Source organism: Festucalex cinctus, chromosome 20 (assembly GCF_051991245.1).
Source record: "Festucalex cinctus isolate MCC-2025b chromosome 20, RoL_Fcin_1.0, whole genome shotgun sequence".
NCBI classification, from domain to species: domain Eukaryota; kingdom Metazoa; phylum Chordata; class Actinopteri; order Syngnathiformes; family Syngnathidae; genus Festucalex; species Festucalex cinctus.
This window is the reverse complement of record NC_135430.1, coordinates 2,836,075-2,843,974: the sequence shown is the minus strand read 5'-3', so window position 1 is coordinate 2,843,974 and position 7,900 is coordinate 2,836,075. Positions and strand designations below refer to the sequence as shown.

The 7,900-nt window shown below is 44.3% G+C and overlaps 1 protein-coding gene across 3 annotated transcripts in view; it reads right to left on the bottom strand.

Annotated features, from left to right (window-relative positions):
* The window catches only part of dcaf11 (ddb1 and cul4 associated factor 11), an 86,558-nt gene that overhangs the window by 47,306 nt on the left and 31,352 nt on the right, over positions 1-7,900 (bottom strand). Inside the window, exon 1 of one of the 3 annotated variants that reach the window (XM_077509435.1) lies at positions 17-290. The exons of the other annotated variants lie outside the window; for them this stretch is intronic. The gene's annotated coding sequence lies outside the window, so the exon portion shown is untranslated. Of the gene's footprint in view, positions 1-16; positions 291-7,900 lie in introns of those variants that run through there. 3 annotated transcript variants of the gene reach the window in all.

Below are 7,900 nucleotides of genomic sequence, written 5' to 3'. Positions count from 1 at the left end.
AAGTCAGTGGTCTCACCCAAGGGGATAAAAAGCCGTCACCAGCTGCGATCGGGGCTCTTTTTTCTTCACCCTGCGATGTGGTCGGTAAAGGAGTGTATTCCCGAAGAAGGATTATAGCTGCCTGGGACTTCGAATTTTTTACGAAGGACTTGGATTAGCTGACTGGAATTCTTCTTCTCTGATTGGTAATGTACAAAGCTTTTAGCAATAATGATGTATAATAGGAAGATATGAATGACTAATCGCGTGTTAGGGTAGGGGCCATTTAATACACTCTCATATCTTTAAAATTATTTTTGCCAAAAACATCTTATTGTCAATCAGGTCTTAAGCTTTTCCGAGAAATGATCAATCTCAGAAAGCTCATGTAAAAGGTTTATATTATTCTTAATTTTCTGTTTTTATTTTATTTTATTTTATTTTGATTGATTTAAAGTTTTATCATTAAATGTGATTTTGATGATTTATATTGGTTATCTTTTATTGTCAATAAAATTGTTTAAAAGACAATTTTTGAATCAATCATTTTATTGTTTTGTTTTAATCTTTATTTTATTTATTTTTGGTTTTATTCCTTTTGGACGTTTTATAAGTCCGAGGTCATTTTATGAGACCGAATAAAATGATTGAAAAACTAATTGTGATTTAATTAGTTTGTTTGGTTTGTTTTAACTTTTATTATATTTATTTTTGGACGTTTTATGAGTCCGAGTTCGTTTTATAAGACCTTATTATTTGTTTTTGATTTTATTTTTATTTTGGACGTTTCATAAGTCCTTATTTGTTTTTGATTTTATTTTTATTTTGGACGTTTCATAAGTCCTTATTTGTTTTTGATTTTATTTTTATTTTGGACGTTTGATAAGTCCTTATTATTTGTTTTTGATTTTATTTTTATATTTGGACGTTTTATAAGTCCTTATTATTTGTTTTGATTTTATTTTGGACATTTTATAAGTCCGCATTAATATTAATTTTTCCCCTCTTCGAGGAGGACAACAGTAACGGACGTTTGGGAGAAGGTAAGTGCATTTGAATAACCTCTAACCAATGCTTCCATCTGTATTAATAAAGTCAAATACTCCAGCTTGATATGTAACAAATCCGTATGATTCTAACAAGGATTATTAAATTACTAGGTCAATAACAAATGCAAACAACTCAGAGAAGTGGAGCTGCCTATATAAGTGAGGTGTACATGCTAGCATTCCTGGGCTCTGTGTGTGTGGTTACTCACTCAGGATTGATAGGTGTATGAAAACGGATTGGCCTCATGATAAGAAGACAGTGAACAAACCTAGGTGAATCCACTTTGATATATCGGCTTATTTAATTCCCGTCTCCTCACGCTGACGCCTTAGAGCTGGTGAGGAAAAAGGGGAATTTCTAACCCTTTAGTTGGAGAGTCGATCAGGACATATTTCCCGATTTAAGTCCTGCGGGTAAGCGGAAGTTGACATGTGGCGCCCAACGTGGGGCTCGATTGACTCATTTTTGTCAAAATCGGGATCGATCGAGGCCCAAAACAGGAACCCGAGTGAGCGCGGCTCTGAGCGGAGGGCACAGTGCTTGGAGCTGATAGCGAACTCGCTGATAAATTGTCATGTCATACGACCCTGAGCTAACACAAAATAGTCTCTTTGATGAATAGTGTTTCATGGAAAAGAGCTTCTTTAATTGTGAAAATCTAGTGTGATTTTTGAGTTGAAGTTGATTGTACTATTTTGTGTTAAAGAAACGGTGACTGGCTCCCCCAGGAGACTTGCACTCTAAAAGAGGTTGAGTGTGAGAAGGCCATTCAAAGTGAATGGGCTTTAACAGCGACCTGCTGCTCTGGTCAGCTGTGAAGGTACTGATAGTGTACTTGGCAGAGCGCACTGCGCCGCGCTTTCCTGAGGGAGGGGCTGAGTCAAGGGGTGGTTCAGGCCAGTCCACAAAAAGAAGGAGGGCTTGAACAGTTAGAGTTAATGTTGAGAGGCTGCTCGGAGAGAGGCAGTCTCTTCTAGACTTGTGATGTTAAACTATGGGTTGCGCTATTTAGGCTTTCCATATTGGGTGCGGTTGCCCATTTTATTGGTTTGTTATCTCAGGTATCCATTTGTAGCAAAACTACCATACTCTTTGCTTAGTTATTGCGGGGTGCCTGAAAATATTTATAGTCCCTTTTCTTGGATAGCGGACTCAGTGTCAGAGGCTGACGCTGCAAACCTAACCCTGATTCCCTGTCTCTTGCCTTTTCTCCTGGAGTTTTTGAAAAATTTTAAGTTTTCGGTTCCCGACAGGAGTGTCCATTGGCACAAGAAGAAAGTCGTCGAGAACCAAGGAGGAAAGGTAGGTGTTTCCACGAGACTAATGTTCTAGTGGAGGCAGCCTTTTTTCGGTTCCCCGACAGGAGTGTCCATTGGCACAAGAAGAAAGTCGTCCAGAACCAATGAGAAAAGGTAGGGGTTTCCACTAGACTAATGTTCTAGTGGAAGCAGCCTTTTTCGGTTCCTGACAGGAGTGTCCATTGGCACAAGAAGAAAGTCGTCGAGAACCAAGGGGAGAAGGTAGGTGTTTCCACTAGACTAATGTTCTAGTGGAGGCAGCCTTTTTCGGTTCCTAGCAGACGTGTCCATTGGAACAAGAAGACATCCAGATCCCGGAGAAGAGAAACGGGAAGGATTACAACCGACCCGAAAGGACAACACACCCCACCGTTTGAGAGAGGACATCCGCCGACGAGTAAAGGTAGGAAACCCGAAGGCGGTAGTCCCGATAGAGGTAGAGGCAACGTACACGGGTACGGAGCTGAGTAACCAGGAGCTAAAGTACGTCCCTGAACCCAAAGCGCGCGGGGAAGGCTTCGGAAATAGATAGCTCCACTCCTACAATAAGAAAGCAAAGCGGGCTATAGAACACGCTAGTGAAGTAATGGAAAGAATAATAGGGAGAAATGGGAGGGGAAAGCCCCCCAGCCCTACAGAGGGGGTAGCAGGGTTAATGCCTGCACCCCATCCTCTAGAACAACCAGATATACCAGTAGTGGTTATGTTACTGGGCGAAGGTGTAGATCGATGGCCACCAGGAGCAAGAAGGCACCTGGAAGTAAATAACCCTTCAATCCGTCCTGCCGACCTCGCAGCTGAGGTGGAAAGGTCGGTGAAGGAAACAGGAGTGTTTGTGAGTGAATTTCCCGAAATAATGGGCATAGCAACAGTAGTGGTAAACCACCCCCAAGAGGGATGCACCTCTGGGACGGTGGGCCTTTGGGTCCACTGGTGGACTGTGTTGTTGGATGTGTATAACGTAGTGGAAGTAACTAGCACCGGAGTCCAGTGGGACTCTACGATTAAATCCCTCGCTGAGAAAATGCAGATAAGGGTGGAATTAGCAAATCCCAAGGGGGCTGAAGAATTAAGCTTCAACCTCTGGGAGCAGTCGGGATTTGATCAAAAGCAGAAAGAGTTACAAAAAATGCGGAAAAGGCCAGCTGAGGCCGTTGGTGAAGAGGGCTTTGTTGATATGGGCTCATGTGTCCATGAGGAGGATGCAGGAGCATCAGAAAATGAAAGCCCAGGAAAAATTGTAAAAATGACTCCCCTGATAAGAACGGCGCCCCTGGGTGGGCTGCCGGAGGAAACAAAAAAGGTTTCAATCGGGAATGGTGTAATATTGTGCCACTATGTGGGAAGCCCCTGGCAAATACGGGGGGATGCTATAGTGATAATAACAGATAGATCACTAAAACCGCATAGTAAAGCGCTTGGAAACGTTTTAAGGCAGGAAGCGGGACAAGAATATGAATTAGAGGTTAAACAAGAATTACAAAAAGATAATCAGCGGCCAATAATAGCGGCAAAAACTAGTGGCGGGAACACTCCCTACGGCATGATAATACACGTGCCAGGGACAGAGTGGAACCCCAAAATCGATCAGTCACAATATGCGGACGAGATGGCAAAAGCATTGGAGAGGGGGGTCGACAAAGCGTTAGGAGAAGGAGCGGAGAGAATAGTGATGGCTGTAAATTGGATTAAAACTGGAAAGATGCAGTGGCAACAGGCTGAGTCCATAGCAGTAGCAGCGTTCACTCTAAGAGCTAAGACTCCTGTAACAACACCATCGGGAGTAGAATTTGTGATAGTAATATCAAAAAAGCAGAGAGAGGAACGAGTTAAATCGGTGACAGATGAGATTTTAACCCGTACTAGACAGATGGATCGTGAACGACGCCAGCTCCAGCAATCAATAAACGGAGAACCCAGGGACTCACCCCAGTCATCATCCCCAGTTAAAACATCTCCCGTGCCTCTCCCGGTAAGTGGAAGGAAGTCAGAAGCTGCCCGGGAGGTGGAGGACGAAGAGCAAGCGGGACCGAGCAGACAAACCCCAAAGGGAAAAAACAAGGCCCCAAGGGGAACGGTGACCTTTAGCCCCGTCACGTCTACCCCTGGAACAGCACGGGAGCTCTTTCCGGGACAACCCCCCATAACGCCGGTGCCCCTGCCACAGGTTTCGCAAAAAAGGCATATGGGAAATGTAAACCCGATGGGACCGTTAGCGATGCCAGGAGATGGGAGCGAAGAGGAAGACGATGAAGAGCAAGCTCCTGTTTCGACCGCGATTGGCGCTAACCCCGCTGACGAAGACCAAGACTCAACCTCATCAGATGATGACCCGGGCAACCCTGGCCAGAACCCGAAAATAGTTACAAGACCAGTTAGTAAAAGAAAGAAAAATCCTCAACCTACGTTTGACGTGTACCAATCCTCAGCAAGGGTAGCTAGAGATCTTAACCTGGGATGGATCGAGGATGGGCGAAGAGCTTACGTACCCGAGGCAGGGCAAGTAAATCGCCCCTATCCACCTGCCTGGCTCAATAAGCTAGATAGTAAAATGCCTCTAACTATGCGAATAATTTATCGCGAGGCTATTAACATTTTACAGGCTCCGCCATATACCACATTATTAATTCACCAAGACCTGACTAAGAATTTCAGGGATGGCTACGTGGCGGTGGCACATGATTTTATGTTGAGAAGGCTTAAAAAAGCAATAAATAATAAAGCAAAATGTGAGCTGAGAGCCGACGATGACCTAAATTCAGGTTCTGATAACGATAGAGCAGCGGTTACTGTAACGGTACCAGCCGCCCCAAGAACCTCTTTGAACCAACAGTCCCAATATGTGACACAGCTGGGATCAACTACAATAGTACCAAACCCAGTACCCCAACCACATGACATGGAGGGGGAGGTGCAACAATTTAAGACCTTGAAGGAGTTGGTTCGCCAAAAAGGTAGGCTAGAGACAGCTAAAGAGTATTTAGTTGAGATATGGCCTATGATTAGAGACGCCCCAGGAGGAGATGGTGCTAAGAAACTATGGCTTCAGTACATCATCGCTAGCCCTGTCGGACCAAACGAAACACCACAACAGGTCTACGAAAGATGGGTGGACGGCGAAGATGAGGATGAAGATGCCCATATTAGCAGGGCTAGAGAGCAACTCAAAAGGGACGTTTCACTGCTAAATGTGTGGCACAAAATTAAGGAAGTTATATCTCCAAATAGGTATATCAAAGTGCTGCGGATGATTGTCAAGGACAGAGGGAACGAAGCTGTCTTTGTGAAAATGGCCCCAAATAGCACGACGCTGAAAATTGAAGCCTCCGTTAAGAAGTGGGATCGCCTAACTAAGCATAACGCTGAGAAAAGGAGAACCGGACCAGTCGCTAGTCGCACCCGAGGGAGCGAACAGCAGGTCCAGCAGGGAGCTCAGCAACCAGTTCAGACTGTCCCCTACGTGAGACCTCAGCAGCAGAGAACGAACTGGAATCAGAGACAGGCCACCCAGCCAGAACAGCAGACGAGGCCCCAACCAAGACAACAGCCAGCAGTGCGAAGACCAGGTCCAGCATATATGCCCAAAGAAGAATTTGACAAACTGAACCCAGAAGAAAGGAAGGCCTTCCTCGAGGCTCGCAAGGCTGCAGCCTCCGGGGGGCCTGGGAAATAATGGAAACAAAGGCACGGGTCACCCTAGAAGGGGTTTACAGAATAGGGGATAACCTTTATGCTAAGGTGGAGGGAGTGCCCTATTTAGTAGACACAGGGGCCGAGGTGTCCATGACCCGTAGAGCCTTAAAACGAATCGGACACCTAAAAGTAATGGTAGCTGATGGCTCGATTGCCAAAATGCCGGTAGGGATTTGGAAGGGAATTGTGTGGGTGTTAGGACCATACAATTTGTTGACATTAAAAGATGCAGAAGAAATGAAAATACCTAAAAATAAAAGGCAAGTTGCGAAAAAGAGATGGGAAAAACTAAAACCTAAATTAGTGAAAGCAGGCCCTACAAAAATAATACCCGACCAAGAATGGTATAAATCAGTAGATGTACCTGCCGTAAAAGCCCAACAAATCCAAGACAGTGTAATAACACTGGAAGGGAAAAAGAAATTAGGTGAAATTCTAGACAAAGCCGCCATCGCACATTTTAAGAATGATTGCGGTGATTTAGGCGCAAATTATGTGCATATTATAATTGGGGGGGTACATCCGCCAGTGAGGCAATATCCCCTCAACCCCGGAGCAGTGGCCGAAATGGAGGTAATTGTAAAAGAATTATTAGCACTTGGCATTATTCGTGAAGAACTAAACCCTATTACCAATAGCCCAATTCAAGCTGTTAAAAAACCTGAAGCGGTAGGAGGGGGATGGAGGCCAGTCATTAACTTTAAAGCTCTAAACCGCCGAACGGTGGCTAACCGAGCGAGCCTCATAAACCCCCAGGCGTCTTTAAAAACATTAAGAGTAAAGAAGTATAAATCATGTATTGACCTTGCAAATGGATTCTTTTCCCTGAGAATTGCCAAAGCATCACAAGGGAAAACAGCGTTTACGCATAAAGGAAAAGCATACGTTTGGCAGAGGTTGCCGCAAGGATATAAGAACTCCCCAAATGTATTTCAATCAGCTGTATTGCATATTTTGGAAGGTCTCCCAGTCACCGTTTACATCGATGATGTGTTCATCGCTAGTGACACGGAGGAGGAACATTTGGAGATTCTGCAGGCCGTAATCGAACGAGTGACGGAGGCAGGATTAAAACTAAATCTTAAGAAGTGTCAGCTGGCCAGGTTTGAGGTAGATTACTTGGGATTCCAAGTGTCTGAAGACTTGGGGCTGTCGCAAGCGTATCGAGAGAAAATAGAACAGATTTTGCCTCCAACGTCCGAGAACGAGCTACAGAAAATATTAGGACTGTGTAATTATGTTCGAGATCATGTTCCGTATTATCAGAAATTTGCGAGACCCCTTTATGCCCGATTGCGTAAGAATCCTAATGAAAATAAAATAAAAGATTGGCCTTGGTCAGCTAAAGACCAAGAGAATTTAGAAGGGCTTAAAAACGCAGTCAAAAATGCTATACGCCTCGAACCGAGAAGCTTGGAAGTCAGGTTGGTTGCCGAGATACAATGTGATGAAGATAATGCAATGGTAAGTGTTAGTAATGAAGGTGCCGGCTTAGTGACACTATGGACTTATACTATAAATAATGTTGAGAAAAAGTTTCCCCAGGAGGAGAGAGAATTAGCGGTTCTTGCTAAATATTGGGGAACATTAAAAGACCTAGCCCAGGGACAAGGTATAAAAGTTGTTACGCAGAGTCAAGTACATCGATACCTGCGTAAAGACACACTAGAAAGTACTAAAGCGACGAATGTGAGATGGGGGAGGTGGGAAGATATCCTGCTTGACCCTGACCTAGAGATAGGACCAGCAAAATCCATATCTAAAAAACAGGCGAAAACTGTAAATAGTGAGGAGAAACCATATGAATGGATTCTATATACAGATGGATCCAAAAAGGGTGAAGACCAGTATGCCCACTGGGGCTTCATCCTGAAACACAA